We start from the raw sequence: 18,002 nt of genomic DNA on the forward strand, positions 1-18,002 counted from the left end.
CTTTTCAAGGGTTGGCTTGGGTGACAAAATGTCTTCTGTAGGCGTGGGTTTGTCTCCCTCTCCCTAAGATGTGTCCGGTATAGGCCAGGGTGCCACTCAAGGCCGTAACCAATTCGGGTTATAGCTTCTCGGCCTTTTGGCTAAGATCAAGTGTAGTTTCGGAGGACGCTACCTTGGTCGGTACTGGAAGGTGCCTGGGATTGCACGTCTGCCGGCCTTGAGGAAGTGTGTGCGCCTTCTGGTGACACATAGCCCTCTTGTGCCTGGACGGTTCCCAGGCAACGGGAGGCGATCACCTTTGTTATTTTGAAGTCCTACTGATAAACAGAAAAAAAAAAAATTAAATCTGTTCTTATCAGTTTAATATCTGATACGTCCCCTCTCTGGGGACCATATATTAAATGGATTTTTAGAACAAGGAGATGGAAAAAATCTTGCTCTGTCCACTCCACGCATTGACCTGGTATTGCAGTACCTCCAGGACCGGTGCACCCCTTCTTAACCCAGTTTCCAAAAGCAGAACTCAATTCACCTGATTCAAATGAGCCCCATTAGTGAATTGAAAGAAAGCAAAAACTTTATATGCACCTCAATTTGGCCAATTCACTTTACACACTTTCACCCTTTTTTTTATCTTTCACACCTTTTACTTGCTTTATTGATGCAAAAAGCTGTGCCAAATAGCAAACTCATCTCCACTCAACTTGACCAACTCTGCTATGTCCCGTGCAGTATCTTATTCTCAGTCTTATCTAGATCATTTGCAATTGAATAGAATAGATCCCTTTTGGCTGCTTATGACTGTGTAAAATATGTAGTTTTACTGGGCTGGGATGAGAGAATCCATTGAAGCATGGTGTAGGGATTGTGGTTCCTGTGTGCTAAGAAGAGAGGCTGGCACCAGCCAGAAAGCCCCATTGCAGCCAATAATCACTTAATAACTTTTTCAACTTGTCATCATATGGGAGGCCTTCCATTCCTTGTAGTAGTCTAGTTGCCCACCTTTGAACTGACTCTAACTTCTGAATGTCCTTATTAAAATGTGGAGCCCAAAACTGGTTCCCATATTCCAGATGTAGCCTTACAAGTGATTTATAGAGGTGTAACAATACGTTGGGATCACGGGATCTAATCTCCCTTTTTATACACCCTAAAATCTTGTCCCAAGCAGCATTCCATCAGCCTCTGGAAGGTTCCTGGCGCATTGCACAGCTCGAAGGGCATGCTTTTGAACTCGCAGAGACCCATAGGGGTGGCGAAGGCGGTCTTCTCCCGGTCTGCCTCAGCAACGGACACTTGCCAATAGTGACTAGTGAGATCAAGGGTAGAAAAATAATTTGCAGTTCTCAATGCAGCTAGCGATTCCTCAATACGGGGAGTGGTGCCGTCCTTCTTTTTTAACAGGATCAACAGAGCTGCCCAAAGGCTACAACTGTCACGGATAACCCCAGCCGCCTTCATGTTGCTCAACATGTCCTTGGTACACTGGCAATGTGAAGGTGGTATTGGCTTATAGCTCTCTTTGATGGGTGGGTGTGCACCTGTGGGGATGTGGTGTTGGACCCCTTTTATTCCCCCAAAATCTAGCGGGCTTCCCACCGGTAACCCGCTCCCCAGCTTGGATGGATGCTGAGGGAGCCCCTTTTGCCCGCAGGCTCTGGCCCTGGGAACTGTAGCCTTGGCGGTGACTGTGCTTCCCTCTACGGTGTGAGCTGTTGCCTTCAATCGGGTCTTGACTGCTGGGAAACCCTGGAGGTTCCTGTCGCTAACGGATTTGACCGGTTTTACGGCGACTCCTAGCCTGGTCGGGGTCCGTAGGCCCTGCCGGATGGTGCTGGCTTCTCTTCACTCCCCGATCTGGTACCGGCGGGCCACCGCCCATCCCCGGTCCGTACGGTTCACTCCAATCAGCCTCTCCTGCAGAAGGTCACCACCGTCTGCCAACCTTGCTGAGTGCCCGGGCCACACACCCGGACACGGTCAGTCTCCTCTCCTCTTCACTTCTCTAACTCCAAAACTGATCTCTAATCTGACTCCTTTTCCCGCCTCCAGGACTGTGAACTCCTCGGTGGGTGGGATCAACCGCCTGGCCCACCCCCTGGTGTGGACATCAGCCCCTGGAGGAAGGCAACTAGGATTTGTGTTTAGCTTCGGTGTGCCTAGCCGGAGTGTAGAGTGTGTTGGTGTAGTACCTGTGACGACCTGGCTTGTCCAGGGCGCCACATTCCCCTATAGTAAAATGCAGACCGTCCGCGGGCTGCCCGTCCATCACCGGTTTTATTTTCACAACTGAAAAAGAATAAAACGGTAAAACATGTAAAAGCATCATAAACATTTTACAACGGTACAGCTTCCGCTCTTCTCCCACCCAAACAACCTGGCCCTGATGCTGCCCCTAAGAAGCGGGCAGCACCCCTTGACCCCAGTCCAGCACCAAGTTGCCCGAGCGGGTTCTGTCTCTTTCAGGGGGCCCACGTCCAAGGGGACCCCTGAACCCCCGGAGGATCGCCACCGGTTACGGTAGTGGCGGGCCTAGGCCATCCCTTTCCTCCAGGCCCATCCTCCCAAATCAGCCTCTCCGGAGGCGGTAACGGTGTCAAGCCAACAAACATTTTTATTTACATTGCACTAAGTTTGTGGTTGCCCTGCAAGTTCTCGGGCTTGTCCGTAAGCAGTTCCTTACGCAATGGTTGCACAGTCCCTACGGGGACAACAGTTGCCGGCAACGGCCGGTTTAATCACGGTTCAATCAGGTAAACTTCTTTGGTTGATCATCTTTACTTATCATTTAAAACTTTCAAACTGGTACACTCAACACATAAAGCCCCCCCTTTTAAAGAGTAGTTTCCCTGTACCTAAGTGGGGGTCTACCTAGGTTGGGGCGAGTGGACCTTCGGGGTCCGGTGTCAGTGGTGACAGGCAGTGGGGCAGAGGGAACAGTCAGTTCCTCCTCCCTGCTATCATGTGGGGCAGGCGGAGGCGTAGGGGAGCTGGGTCCAGGTACATCCCTGGGCACTGGCTCGCGGTTAACCGTTTCCATCATTTCTTCATCCACGGGTTGTGGGAACAGTATCACTGGAAGGATCACCGCACCGTTCTGTGTAGGCCAGTCTGCTGGAAAATCACCCATCATGGTGTGGATTACCTCTTTTTCCTTCTCCACTGGACTGGGAACTGGAGCCTCATCCGCTACTCTCAATGCTGGTGGGCACTTCTTCAGGTGGTCTCGGGAAACCGTGGCCAAAGTCCCCCCCTGGTCACGGCTGATCTGGTAGGCCTTCCCATTCTCCCATCCTGTGGGCTGGACTACATACGGGTTTTTTTCCCATTGATCATCCAGCTTGTGGGCCCTTCTTTTCCGCTTCAGCACTACATCCCCAGGTTGGAAGGAACCGGCAGGCGCCTTCTTGTTGAAGCACTGCTCCTGTTGTCCCCGACTCCGGCACAAGTTCTTTTCAACATACTCCTGGACCTGTCGGTACTGTGTCCTCCGCCGAGTGTCCCATTCAGCTGTCGACAGGAGTGCTTCTGAAGCTTCGAAGCCCATTTCCAGATCCACTGGTAGCCGGCCGGGACGAGCTCTCATCAGGTATGCTGGAGTGCATTTCGTAGAGCTGGAAGGGATGTTGTTGTACATATCGACCAGGTCAGGTAGCTTCTCCAGCCACAGGTTCCGCTCTTCCAGTGGTAACGTCTTGAGGAGGCCCAGGACCAAGTGGTTCATCTTTTCACAAATGCCATTGGTTTGGGCGTGGTAAGGCGTGGTCCGGATTTTCTTGCAGCCGTACAACTGGCAGAATTCCTGGAATACCTCTGCTTCAAAGGCCGGACCCTGGTCGGTAAGCACCCTCTCCGGGTACCAATGCGGTCAACAGAAATAAGCCTGGAAAGCCTTAGCAGCGGTGCGGCCGGTTAAGTCTTTAACTGGGACAACCACCAGGAACCTCGAGTAGTGGTCTACGATGGTCAGAGCGTAGGTGTACCCACTTCGGCTGGGGGTGAGCTTTACATGGTCAAGGGCAACCAGCTCCAGCGGTTGGTGTGTAATGATCGGGTGTAGGGGTGCCTTCTGGCTGGCCTCGTCCTTCCTTCTCAATGCGCAAGGGCCACATTCTCGGCACCAGGCCTCCACAGATTCCCGCATTCCACTCCAATAGAACCGCTCTCTTAACAACATCTCTAGCTTCTTCCACCCGAAGTGCACTGCACCATCATGGTATGCTTGCAGGACGGTGGGCACGTTAGCCTGGGGAATCACCAGCTGGCGGATCTTCTCGTGAGTCTTTGGATTAATCAGCTCGCGATACAACTTCTCCTGGTGTAGGTATAGCCGGGTCCGTTCTTGCCACAGACGTTGGGCTTCGGCAGGGGAAGCAGGGTCTATCCCAGCAGAACCCTGTTCCACTAGAGTCTTGACCAGGCGGACAGCAGGTGCCTGGTCCTGAGCTTCCTGCCAGTCCTGTCGGGGCAGCGGATCCAGGTTCACCCGTTGTTGGTAGACGTGCACCTTCTCAGTGAATGGCCGGTGAAATGCAGGCAACTCGATCTCTTCGAGGTCATCATCCTCTGGCCCCTCTTCCGACAGGTGGGGCATCCGGGAGAGTGCATTGGCATTGACGTTGGTACGGCCGGCCCGGTACTTGATGGTGAAATCGTAGTTGGCTAACCTGGTCACCCACCGCTGCTCCAACGCGCCCAGCTTGGCCGTATCTAGATGGGTCAGCAGGTTATTGTCTGTGTACGCGGTGAACTTGGCTGCTGTCAGGTAATGGCGGAACCGCTCGGTGATAGCCCACACCAGTGCCAAGAGCTCAAGCTTGAAGGAGATGTAGTTCTCAGGGTTCCTCTCAGTCGGTCGGAGTTTTCGGCTAGCATAAGCTATTACCTTTTCCCTTCTGTCTTGGACCTGGGATAGAACAGCCCCCAAGCCCACATTGCTGGCGTCGGTGTAGAGGATGAATGGGCGGCTGTAGTCAGGGTACGCTAGGATTTCCTCTCCGGTCAGGGCTGTTCTCAGCTGGCGGAAGGATTCCTCATGCTTTTCTTCCCACACCAATGGGGCTACTAGGGATCTACCACCCTTGGTCTGTCCTACGAGGAGGTCTTACATGGGGGCAGCCATCTTTGTGTACCCCTTAATGAAGCGACGGTAATATCCCACCAGGCCCAGAAACTGCCTCACTTCCCTCACTGTGGTCGGTCTCGGCCAGTCATCATAGTATCATAGTTTTAAGGTTGAAGGGAGACTCTAAGTCCATCTAGTTCAACCCGTAGCCTAACATGTTGATCCAGAGGAAGGCAAAAAACCCCAATGTGGCAAACAAGTTCCAATGGGGAAAAAATTTCCTTCCTGACTCCATATCCAGCAATCAGACTAGTTCCCTGGATCAATACCCTGTCATAAAATCTAATATACATAACTGGTTATATTAAATTTTTCAAGAAAGGCATCCAGGCTCTGCTTAAATGTTAGTAGTGAATCACTCATTACAACATCATGCGGCAGAGAATTCCATAGTCTCACTGCTCGTACAGTAAAGAATCCTCGTCTGTGATTATGATTAAACCTTCTTTCCTCAAGACGTAGCGGATGCCCCCGTGTTCCAGTCGCAGGCCTAGGTGTAAATAGATCTTTGGAAAGGTCTCTGTACTGTCCCCTCATATATTTATACATTGTGATTAGATCTCCCCTAAGCCTTCGTTTTTCCAGACTAAATAACCCCAAGTTTAATAACCTGTCTTCGTATTGCATCCCCCCCATTCCTCTAATAATCTTGGTCGCTCTTCTTTGCACCCTCTCCAGTTCAGCTATGTCCTTCTTATATATCGGTGACCAGAATTGTACACAGTATTCTACGTGCGGTCGCACTAGTGACTTGTACAGAGGTAGAACTATATTTTTTTCATGAACACTTATACCTCTTTTAATACATCCCATTATTTTATTAGCCCTGGCAGCAGCTGCCTGACACTGTCCACTAAAGTGAAGTTTACCATCCACCCATACACCCAAGTCTTTTTCTGTGTCTGTTTTACCCAGTGTTCTACAATTAAGTACATAATCATAAATGTTATTTCCTCTACCCAAGTGCATGACCTTACATTTATCTACATTAAACTTCAATTGCCACTTCTCAGCCCAATCCTCCAATTTACATAAATCTCCCTGTAATATAAAATTATCCTCCTCTGTATTGATTACCCTGCAGAGTTTAGTATCATCTGCAAATATTGAAATTCTACTCCGCATGCCCCCAACAAGGTCATTTATAAATATGTTGAAAAGAAGCGGGCCCAATACTGACCCCTGTGGTACCCCACTATGAACTGAGACCCAGTCCGAGTACGTACCATTAATAACCACCCTTTGTTTCCTATCACTGAGCCAGTTTTTAACCCAGTTACACATATTTCCCCTATCCCCATTATTCTCATTTTATGTACCTTTTATGTACCTTATGTAGTCTTGGATGGCGGTGATCTTCTCGGGGTTGGGGGCGACACCTTCCGCACCAACCACATGTCCTAGGTACTGCACTCTGGGTTTCAGCAGATGACACTTTGAGGGCTTCAACTTCATCCCATACTTGGCAAGGGACGCAAACACCTCGGCTAGGTGCTCCAGGTGGGCTTCATACGTCTGTGAGTACACAATCACATCATCCAAGTACAGCAAAACGGTCCCATAGGCAGTCTTCTCTCGGTCTTCCGGTGCCACGGCCACCTGCCAGTACCCGCTGGTGAGGTCAAGGGTGGAGAAGTAGTTAGCGGTTCTCAGCGAGGCCAGGGACTCTTTGATGCGGGGCAGAGGGTAAGCATCCTTATGCGTTATCTGGTTAATCTTCCGGTAATCCACACACATCCGCATGGTGCCATCCTTCTTCTTAACCAGCACCAACGGAGCGGCCCAGGGACTACAGCTGTCCCTAATAACCCCTGCCTCCTTCATGTTCCTCAACATGTCTTTGGCGCATTGGTAGTGCGCAGGGGGAATAGGCCTGTATCTCTCTTTAATAGGGGAGTGTGTACCGGTAGGGATGTGGTGTTGAACCCCTTTAATCTGCCCAAAATCTAGAGGGTGCTTGCTAAAAACCCGCTCATACTCCTGTTCCACCCGGTATACCCCTTCCTTGTGGTGTATGGGGGTATCATCAGTGCCGACATGTAGCTCTCGATACCACTCGCCTAACTCCCCCAGGGATGAGTGGGAACCGGCAGCAGGCGGTGTGACCGGGGGAACGGCTTCATGGATCGTGTGGGGATCTAGAGTGAGCAATTTGGCAAGGGTAGCGTACCGGGTGGTGCATGAATGCACACATATTGGTTTTATAATCTTATTGTATTACTTTATATTCTTATTTCACTTGTGCATATCTCCACCATAATCCTGGCTAAGAAATATAGCTTTTTTTGGGGTACACAGGTAGTAAGGTCTTCTTTCTATTTCTTTAGGGGTGATATAGCCTGGTGGAACTCTAGACCTCTAACATTATATATGCACCCTTTTTCTTTATGGTTCTTGGACACCTTATAACATTCTTCCATACATATATATCTTTCTCATAAATTATAAATAATTAGGCATTTTTATATATTTTATTTACATTTTCATAAATAACTTTTTACAAAGCATGGGGGACATTCTCACATACATATAATTTTCATGTACGCATTCTGAAAATTTACGCATAAACCGTACACACTCCTTTTTGTAACAATTTCTATAACTCATTCGCTGAACTCTCATCCCGGATATTCATTCTTACACCGAATTTCCTGTTATAACACAACATTCATGATTTTTATTCAATTTATTTTTATTTTTTAGGTTTATTAGTAGTGATGAGCGAGTACTAAAAAGCTCGGGTGCTCGAAGCTCGGGCCGAGCCTCCCAAGATACTCGTGTACTCGGCCCGAGCACCGAGCCCAATGTTATCCTATGGGAGACCCGAGTATTTTTGTGAAATGACCACCGGCAGCATGTAGAAACCCTAAAAATGGCACAAAAGTCTCCGAAGAGTGCTCAAATGACATGGCAACAGCATGGGGAAGACCCCTTGAAGCATTTATCACTCAAAAGTCACAGCTGTGAATAATTTTGTCCGCGTTTTACGCCATTTTTACGGACTCACCAGAAAACCTTCCAAAATGACACCAAAATGATTTTTCATAGCGGAAATGTTAAGGGCACATACCCAATAGTGAGATAGAGCTAATGTATGTTACTTTTTGAGATCAATACATGAAAGATTTTACGTAAAACATTGTGTGGCACTCCGATGTCCCTGAGAAGAGACGTACATAAAGGCCTCTGAGTCTAATGTGCCCATTTTGAGGAACTGAGTCTTTGTAGTATTTTCCTTTGCCAGGGCAGTCCAAAATTGTGAGGTTCACCAATGCCCCTGCATACAGACGTGCATGATGGCCTGTAAACCTGAAGTGCCCATTGTAAGGAAGTGGGTCTATTGTAGTATAGCCCAAAGGCAGGGCAGCCAAAAATTGGGAGGCTCCACGTTGTCCCTGGATAGAGACGTGCATGAGGGCCTCAAAACATTAAGTGTCCAGTGTCAGGAAGTGGGTGTATTATAGTATAGCCCTTAGGCAGGGCAGCCAAAAATTGGGAGGCTCCACGTTGTCCCTGGATAGAGACGTGCATGAGGGCCTGTAAACCTGAAGTGCCCATTGGAAGGAAGTGGGTCTTTTGTAGTATAGCCCTTTGGCAGGGCAGCCAAAAATTGGGAGGCTCCACGTTGTCCCTGGATAGAGACGTGCATGAGGGCTTGTAAACCTGAAGTGCCCATTGGAAGGAAGTGGGTCCTTTGTAGTATAGCCCTTTGGCAGGGCAGCCAAAAATTGGGAGGCTCCACGTTGTCCCTGGATAGAGACATGCATGAGGGCCTCAAAACATTAAGTGTCCATTGTCAGGAAGTGGGTGTATTATAGTATAGCCCTTAGGCAGGGCAGCCAAAAATTGGGAGGCTCCACGTTGTCCCTGGATAGAGACGTGCATGAGGGCCTGTAAACCTGAAGTGCCCATTGGAAGGAAGTGGGTCTTTTGTAGTATAGCCCTTTGGCAGGGCAGCCAAAAATTGGGAGGCTCCACGTTGTCCCTGGATAGAGACGTGCATGAGGGCCTCAAAACATTAAGTGTCCATTGTCAGGAAGTGGGTGTATTATAGTATAGCCCTTTGGCAGGGCAGCCAAAAATTGGGAGGCTCCACGTTGTCCCTGGATAGAGACGTGCATGAGGGCCTCAAAACATTAAGTGTCCATTGTCAGGAAGTGGGTGTATTATAGTATAGCCCTTAGGCAGGGCAGCCAAAAATTGGGAGGCTCCACGTTGTCCCTGGATAGAGACGTGCATGAAGGCCTCAAAACATTAAGTGTCCATTGTCAGGAAGTGGGTCTTTTGTAGTATAGCCCTTTGGCAGGGCAGCCAAAAATTGGGAGGCTCCACGTTGTCCCTGGATAGAGACGTGCATGAGGGCCTCAAAACATTAAGTGTCCATTGTCAGGAAGTGGGTGTATTATAGTATAGCCCTTAGGCAGGGCAGCCAAAAATTGGGAGGCTCCACGTTGTCCCTGGATAGAGACGTGCATGAGGGCCTCAAAACATTAAGTGTCCATTGTCAGGAAGTGGGTCTTTTGTAGTATAGCCCTTTGGCAGGGCAGCCAAAAATTGGGAGGCTCCACGTTGTCCCTGGATAGAGACGTGCATGAGGGCCTCAAAACATTAAGTGTCCATTGTCAGGAAGTGGGTGTATTATAGTATAGCCCTTTGGCAGGGCAGCCAAAAATTGGGAGGCGCCACGTTGTCCCTGCATAGAGACGTGCATGAGGGCCTCAAAACATTGTTCCCATTGCAAAGGAGCGGGTCTCCTGTCGTTGTAATGTCCATTCTGCAAAGAATGGGCGAAAAAATTTACCACTGGGGGTATACCTGAAACAAAGGCCTAACTCTTGTAACGGTCATCATGGTGGCGCATGAGGAGAAGGAGGAGCAGTCCAGCGATTATCCAAAGTCCAGAAGTGTGTACCCATGGGTGACTGGAGGTACATGGCAAATTCCCGTTACAAACTTTAAATTCCGCTCTCATTTGCTGGTGGTGTGGTGAAGTCTGGCCCAATCCAACCCTTGTTCATCTTGATCAGAGTCAGCCTGTCAGCATTTTCAGTTGACAGGCGGGTGCGTTTATCTGTAATGATTCCACCTGCGGCACTAAAAACACGCTCTGACAAAACGCTAGCGGCAGGGCAGGCCAGGACTTCCAAGGCGTAGAGAGCCAATTCATGCCACGTGTCCACCTTGGATACCCAATAATTGTAAGGCACAGAGGAATGTCGGAGTACAGTTGTTCGATCTGCAAGGTACTCCTTGAGCATCTGGGCAAACTTAGGATTTCTTGTGGCACTACCCCGCACCTCAGGGGCTGTGGTACGTGAGGGGCTGAGAAAACTGTCCCACATCTTAAAGACTGTTCCCCTACCTCTGGCGGATTGGACTTGTGCCTCTCTCGGCTGTACGCCTTGGTTGTCCACTGATTCCTGACCTATGCCGCTAGCGTTTTGTGAGGGGAATGCTTTGCCTACTTCCGTGACTATGGCCTTCCGGAACTGCTGCATTTTGGTTGACCTCTCCGCCTCGGGAATAAGAGACATAAAGTTCTCCTTGTAGCGTGGGTCTAACAGTGTTACCAACCAGTAATGATTGTCGGCCAAGATGTTCTTAACGCGAGGGTCACGAGACAGGCAGCTTACCATAAAGTCAGCCATGTGCGCCAGACTCTTAACAGCCAGGACTTCAGTAGCCTGACCAACACGTTGACTGAACATGCTGTCCTCCTCCTCCTCCTCCTCCTCCTCATCTACCCTGTCCTCTGGCCAGCCACGCTGAACCGAGGATATGACTGGTGTGCATGTCATATCCTCAATTTGGCCGGAGATTTGCTCCATGTCTTCATCCTCCTCCTCGTCATAGTCCTCCACTGCACGTTGTGATGAGACGAGGCTGGGCTGTGTGTCATCACCCACACCCACTACTGTTTCTTGCTGCAACTCATCGCGCTCCGCCTGCAATGCATCATGTTTGGTTTTGAGCAGAGACCGTTTTAGAAGGCAGAGTAGCGGTATGGTGACGCTAATAATGGCGTCATCACCACTCACCATCTTGGTGGAGTCCTCAAAGTTTTGGAGGATGGTACATAGGTCGGACATCCATCTCCACTCCTCAGGTGTTATGTGTGGAGTTTGACCCATTTCCCGACGGCTTAGGTGATGCAGGTACTCAACAACTGCCCTCTTCTGCTCACATATCCTGACCAACATGTGCAGAGTTGAATTCCAACGCGTGGGGACATCACACACCAGTCTGTGAGCCGGAAGATGCAAACTGCGCTGAAAGCCGGCAAGGCCGGCTGAAGCAGTAGGTGACTTTCGAAAATGTGCAGACAGGCGGCGAACTTTTACCAGCAGATCAGACAGCTCTGGGTATGACTTTAGAAACCGCTGAACCACGAGGTTGAGCACATGGGCCACGCATGGAACATGTGTCAGCTGGCCTCGCCTCAAAGCCGCCACCAGGTTCCGGCCATTGTCACACACGACCTTTCCTGGCTTTAGGTTCAGAGGTGTGAGCCAGTGATCTGCCTGCTGTTTCAGAGCTGTCCACAGCTCTTCTGCATTGTGGGGTTTGTCACCTATGCAGATTAGCTTCAGCACAGCCTGTTGCCGCTTCGCCGAGGCAGTGCTGCAGTGCTTCCAGCTTGGGACTGGTGTGGAGGGTACAGTGGATGAGGATGCGCAGGAGGAGGAGGAGGCTGAAGAGCATGACATTCCGGAGCTGTAGAGTGTGGGTGAAACACTGACTGAGGTAGGGCCTGCAAACCTTGGTGTGGGAAGGACGTGTTCCGTCCCTCGCTCAGACTGGGTCCCAGCTTCCACAATATTAACCCAGTGTGCCGTCAACGAGATGTAGCGGCCTTGCCCACAAGCACTTGTCCACGTGTCTGTGGTTAGGTGGACTTTGGGTGAAACAGCGTTGTTCAGGGCACGTGTGATGTTTTGTGACACGTGGTTATGCAACGCGGGGACGGCACACCGGGAGAAATAGTGGCGGCTGGGGACCGAGTAACGTGGGACAGCTGCCGCCATCAGGTCGCGGAATGCTTCTGTCTCCACCAGCCTTAAAGGCAACATTTCCAGCGCAAGCAGTCGCGAAATGTTAGCATTTAGAACTGTGGCATGTGGGGTGTTGGCAGTGTATTTGCGCCTGCGTTCAAAGGTTTGCTGAATGGATAACTGAACGCTGCGCTGGGACAAGGACGTGCTTGATGATGGTGTTATTTCTGAGTAGGCAACTGCAGGTGCAGGACCGGAGGAGGCTTGTTCGCAGGCAGCATGGACAGGGGATTGGCTCGCATGCACAACCAGCGAAGACGTAGCAGTGACATTAGCAAGCACTGCTCCTCGACTCTGTTGTACTTCCCACAAAGTCGGGTGCTTGGCTGACATGTGCCTGATCATGCTGGTGGTGGTCAGGCTGCTAGTTTTGGTACCCCTGCTGATGCTGGCACGGCAGGTGTTGCAAATGGCCTTTTTAGAATCATCTGGATCCAACTTAAAAAACTGCCAGACTCGGGAAGACCTAACATTTGTACAGGCACCTTGTGTCGTGTTGTTGTTCCGGGGAACGGTTGCCTGACTTCTGCCTGGAGCCACCACCCTGCTTCTTACTGCCTGTTGGGATGCTACGCCTCCCTCCCCCTGTGCACTGCTGTCCTCGCTCTGCATATCCTCCTGCCAGGTTGGGTCAGTTACTGGATCATCCACCACGTCGTGTTCCTCTTCCGCACCCTGCTCCTCCTCCTGACTTCCTGACAATTGTGTCTCATCATCGTCCACCCCTTGTTGAGACACGTTGCCAACTTCGTGAGAACGTGGCTGCTCAAATATTTGGCCATCTGTACATACGATCTCCTCATGACCCACTTCAACATGAGCTGGCGAGAGGCCAGAATGTGCGAATGGAAACGTGAACAGCTCTTCCGAGTGTCCAAGTGTGGGATCATTAATGTCCGAGGACGTGTACTCAGCCTTGTGGTAGGAAGGAGGATCAGGTTCTGAAATGTGCGGTGCAGTATCACGGCTACTGACACTTGACCGTGTGGAAGACAGAGTGTTTGTGGTGGTGCCAATCTGACTGGAAGCATTATCCGCTATCCAACTAACAACCTGTTGACACTGGTCTTGGTTCAAGAGCGGTGTACTGCTGCGGTCCCCAAGAATTTGGGACAGGACGTGCGAGCGACTAGATGTGGCCCTTTGTTGTGGCAAAATTAGAGCTTGCCCACGACCTCGGCCTCTGCCTGCACCACCATCACGTCCACTTCCTTGTTCCTTGCCAACGCCCTTGCGCATTTTGCAATGCTGTGCTGACGTGTATTCACTAGACTTGGGCGTTATATCAAAGTTTGTGCAAATTGTGCACCTGTACGCTGCCACCGACAGGCACACACGTGCGGTTTTTAAATGCAAGCACGGACGCACTAAGAACCTAACAGGTTTTAGGAGCAAAAATTAATGACGAGAACTCTGACACTATCAGCCACTGCTGACTGACGTGTATTATACACTACACTTGTGCGTTATATAATAGTTTGGTAAAAACGCACACAAGTGCACCTGTACGCTGCCACCGACAGGCACACACGTGCGGTTTTTAAATGCAAGTACGGACGCACTAAGAACCTAACACAGGTTTTAGGAGCAAAAATTAATGACGAGAACTCTGACACTATCAGCCACTGCTGACTGACGTGTATTATACACTACACTTGTGCGTTATATAATAGTTTGGTAAAAACGCACACAAGTGCACCTGTACGCTGCCACCGACAGGCACACACGTGCGGTTTTTAAATGCAAGCACGGACGCACTAAGAACCTAACACAGGTTTTAGGAGCAAAAATTAATGACGAGAACTCTGACACTATCAGCCACTGCTGACTGACGTGTATTATACACTACACTTGTGCGTTATATAATAGTTTGGTAAAAACGCACACAAGTGCACCTGTACGCTGCCACCGACAGGCACACACGTGCGGTTTTTAAATGCAAGCACGGACGCACTAAGAACCTAACACAGGTTTTAGGAGCAAAAATTAATGACGAGAACTCTGACACTATCAGCCACTGCTGACTGACGTGTATTATACACTACACTTGTGCGTTATATAATAGTTTGGTAAAAACGCACACAAGTGCACCTGTACGCTGCCACCGACAGGCACACACGTGCGGTTTTTAAATGCAAGCACGGACGCACTAAGAACCTAACAGGTTTTAGGAGCGACAATTGCTGAGAAGTCTGACACTATCAGGACTGTTTTAGACTGTGTACACCAGCCCCAGATATGATGAAGGCTGGTATACGGTCACCACTAGGAATGGCTATATACCCTGCCTGCCTGCCTGCCTGCCTGTATACTGCTATAATAGTCCTGACAAGGACTCTTTTGGTCACTAGCCTGTATTCCAACCTCGCTATACCCTGCCTGTATACAGCAACAATAGTCCTGAGAAGGACTCTGCTACTGTACTCCGACCTGGCTATACCCTGCCTGCCTGTATACAACTAGAATAGTCCTGAGAAGGACTTTTGGTCACACTGTTTGCAGCCCTGCTACGGAAATAGCTATAAAGGGCCGCAAACCTTTCCCTGAAGCAGCGACCCTCTCCCTGCACTGACTGTCTGGATAGCTGTGAGCAGAGCACAGCGCGCCCGCCGGTATAAAGGCTCGGTCACGCTGTGCAGGCCGGCCAATCACTGCAATTCCACAACTAACAGGGCTGTGGCATTGCAGTGGTCTGCCAGCCAATCCCTGCATGAGGGCTGGCTCTCAAAAGAGCGCCAACATGCAGGGATGAAGACCACGAGTACAGCACGAGTATCGCGAGATTACTCGGTCCCCGTCGAGTAGACCGAGTACAGTGATACTCGTGCGAGTACCGAGTAGTAACAAGCATGCTCGCTCATCACTATTTATTAGTAAAAAGGCTTACACTCCCCTTTTTTCCACTTTTTTCTTCACTACTTTTATAAAGAAATTTTTCCTTTCTTTATTCTTAATGCAATTTTATATAGCAACACCACCATTTTTTGCCACGAACATAATTTTTCTTGTCCGTCATCCCGTTCACCCTTACAGGGTTGTGGACAGATGCACTTGTCACTACACTTAATAATAATAATAATAATCTTTATTTCTATAGCGCCAACATATTCCGTAGCGCTTTACAATTCAGGAGGATCATATACAAACAAGTAACAGTTATAGAAATACAATATTTAGAGGGGAAAAAAAAATACAACCCTGCTCGTGAGAGCTTACAATCTACAATGAGATGGGGGGAGAGGCAAGGTTCAAGTGCTTATTTACAATGACAATCCAACCATCTCTCACTTCTAAGACTCAATACAGGGTCTGGAGCTCAATGCTCCCTTTTTGTTTTTTTTTTCTTCTTTTTTTTCTTTTTTTCATTTTGTCCTTCTTCTTCTTCTTTTTCTGATTTTTGTCTCAAAAAGCTGATGAAATTTGAAACACTATACCCCAGTGATTTTATAAATGTTTCTCAATATATCACTTGAGAACTTTTATGGCCGGTATTGTAACAGTTGACCATCCCGGCAGTATTTGAAATACAGCAGTCAGTCCTCTGACGTAGCTCCATATGTGTATATATAGAGGTTCTTCCTCCTTTGATTGCATACTGTTCTTTTTTTGCCCTGATGAAGGAGACAGTGATCTCTGAAACACATTGACCGGAAAAAAGAATAAAGAGATGAAATAATTAACATCAGTTTCCTTTGGTGACAGCGCGGCACGCACCCGATTTTCCTCCTATACGTTATTGCTCTTCTACTAGGGGCTGCGGCTGTCGCCATTTGTAACGTGCATTTAGGGGTTGTGACTGGCACAACCTTAATAGGTGAGTGCAACTACTATTAATTATTTGTTACCTTACCAGGTAAGACCCTAATTTGTGCGTCTGCTCCAGAGTTATTTCCCTGATTATTAATATCTGACAGGCAGTGATTGATCCTGCATTCTCACCTTCCTCTCTGTTGCACATTCTTATTGTTCCTATATGCTCTCTATTTCCATCAGACTTTTTTTGTCCTTCGGTGGGGCTCTAACATATGTGCACCATTTATTATTTATTTTTATGGATTCCTTTCTTTTTTCATGCTAGCGTTCATTATGCAGTAGTCATTCATGATATATCTTATATTTGTGAATCCATTAGGGCTCTATATGTCTGGTGCATCACATTGGGTCTTTTCAGTGCACAATAGGCACCTTTTTCTGTTATGCTCTGCTGCCACCTTATGGACATCCTATCAGTGATGCCAGAAAAAAATGGACATGTCTCCGTGCAGCAATCACGGACACGCGGGTACGCCGCACGGAGACACGTGCAGTGAAAAATCACTGATGTGTGAGCAGACCCATTCATTATAATGGATCTGCGTATCTCAGTGATTCTGTTATGTTTAAAAAAAAGCACAAACGTACCAGAATCACTGACGTGTGAAACAGGCCTTATAGTGTTTTGATTTATGTATGTATTATACAACTTCTGTGGATCTTGTATGAGTGACTTTTCTTCATTTTATTGGATTGTTTTAAAATATTGAAATAAAGTCACGCTTCCTATGCATCCTTTTGTATTCTGATTGGCTACTATAATACAGTTTTTAGGCACTGAGATCGATACCAGAGGCATGGTCTTCCGCTTACCAGAGGATAAGCTCAAAAGGCTAAGGGACATAATAGAAGGGTTTAGTGCTGTTAATAAGGTGGCATTAAGATAAATGAAATATATCTTCTCGGTCTTCTCGTTTTCTTGCTGAGTTGTGCCAATGGACAGAGTTTTTTCTAGACATTTGCTATTGGAAACTCAGGGAACCAAAGCTCCTGGATAGAGTTGAGCGCGGTTCGTGGTTCGTGGTTCTCCAGTTCTAGGCTCGAGTGATTTTGGGGCATGTTCTAGATCGAACTAGAACTCGAGCTTTTTGCAAAAGCTCGATAGTTCTAAAAACGTTCGAGAACGGTTCTAGCAGCCAAAAAACAGCTAAATCATAGCTTGGTTTCTGCTGTAATAGTGTAAGTCACTCTGTGAATCAAACTATTATCACATTTCAGTGTATAGTGTGCGTGAACAGCGCCTTCAGATCACTGCTGTTTCTATAATGGCGATCGCCATTTTTTTTTTTTTTTCTTGTCTTCCTTCCCTAAGTGCGCGCGTCTTGTGGGGCGGGCCAGCATGTCAGCCAATCACAGACACACACACAGCTAAGTTGACTTTGAGCCAGAGAAGCAACGGCATGTGTGATAGGATCTGCATGTCACATGTCCCTGCATTATAAAACCGGACATTTTCTTCACGGACGCCATTATCTGCCTTCTGCGTCTTTGGTGTCAGACATCACTGTCGCAGCTCCGTCCTCCTGAGTCCTATAGCCGATACAGCTGTATGCGCTGCATACACAGCGTTAGACAGCATAGGGAGAGCACTTTATAGCAGTCCTTTTAAGGGCTCAAACCGGCAGGGTCAGAGAGCCATAGGTGACAGGTCCTGCAAACAGCAACAGCATCTGTGTAGCCAAGGTCAGGGATTTCCTCCCTGCATTTCACCATTAGGAGGGAATAGAAAGGCAGGCTTCCATTCCTCTACCCAGAGCACCACAATCCTGCCACTGTACCCTCCTGTCCTCTGCACACTCCAACTCATTATAACTAAGCCATTATACTAGCAAACACTCAGTGTACCTAGTGGCATCCTATCTGTGGCTATTGGACTTTGCTATAGTCCCACTAGTGCAAAGACATTTGCAGAGCACGTCTGCCTGCATTGCACACTCCAACTTTTTTAAACTAAGCAATTTTACTAGCAAACACTCAGTGTACCTAGTGGCATCCTATACGTGGCTATTGGA

The 18,002-nt window shown here is 48.5% G+C and overlaps 1 pseudogene; it reads left to right on the forward strand.

The window, feature by feature from the left end:
• Positions 1 to 291: 291 nt before the first annotated feature.
• On the forward strand, positions 292 to 497 carry LOC142271991 (U2 spliceosomal RNA; annotated as a pseudogene).
• The last annotated feature ends 17,505 nt before the right edge of the window (positions 498 to 18,002 follow it).

This window comes from Anomaloglossus baeobatrachus, unplaced genomic scaffold (genome assembly GCF_048569485.1).
Source record: "Anomaloglossus baeobatrachus isolate aAnoBae1 unplaced genomic scaffold, aAnoBae1.hap1 Scaffold_342, whole genome shotgun sequence".
In the NCBI taxonomy this organism is placed as follows: domain Eukaryota; kingdom Metazoa; phylum Chordata; class Amphibia; order Anura; family Aromobatidae; genus Anomaloglossus; species Anomaloglossus baeobatrachus.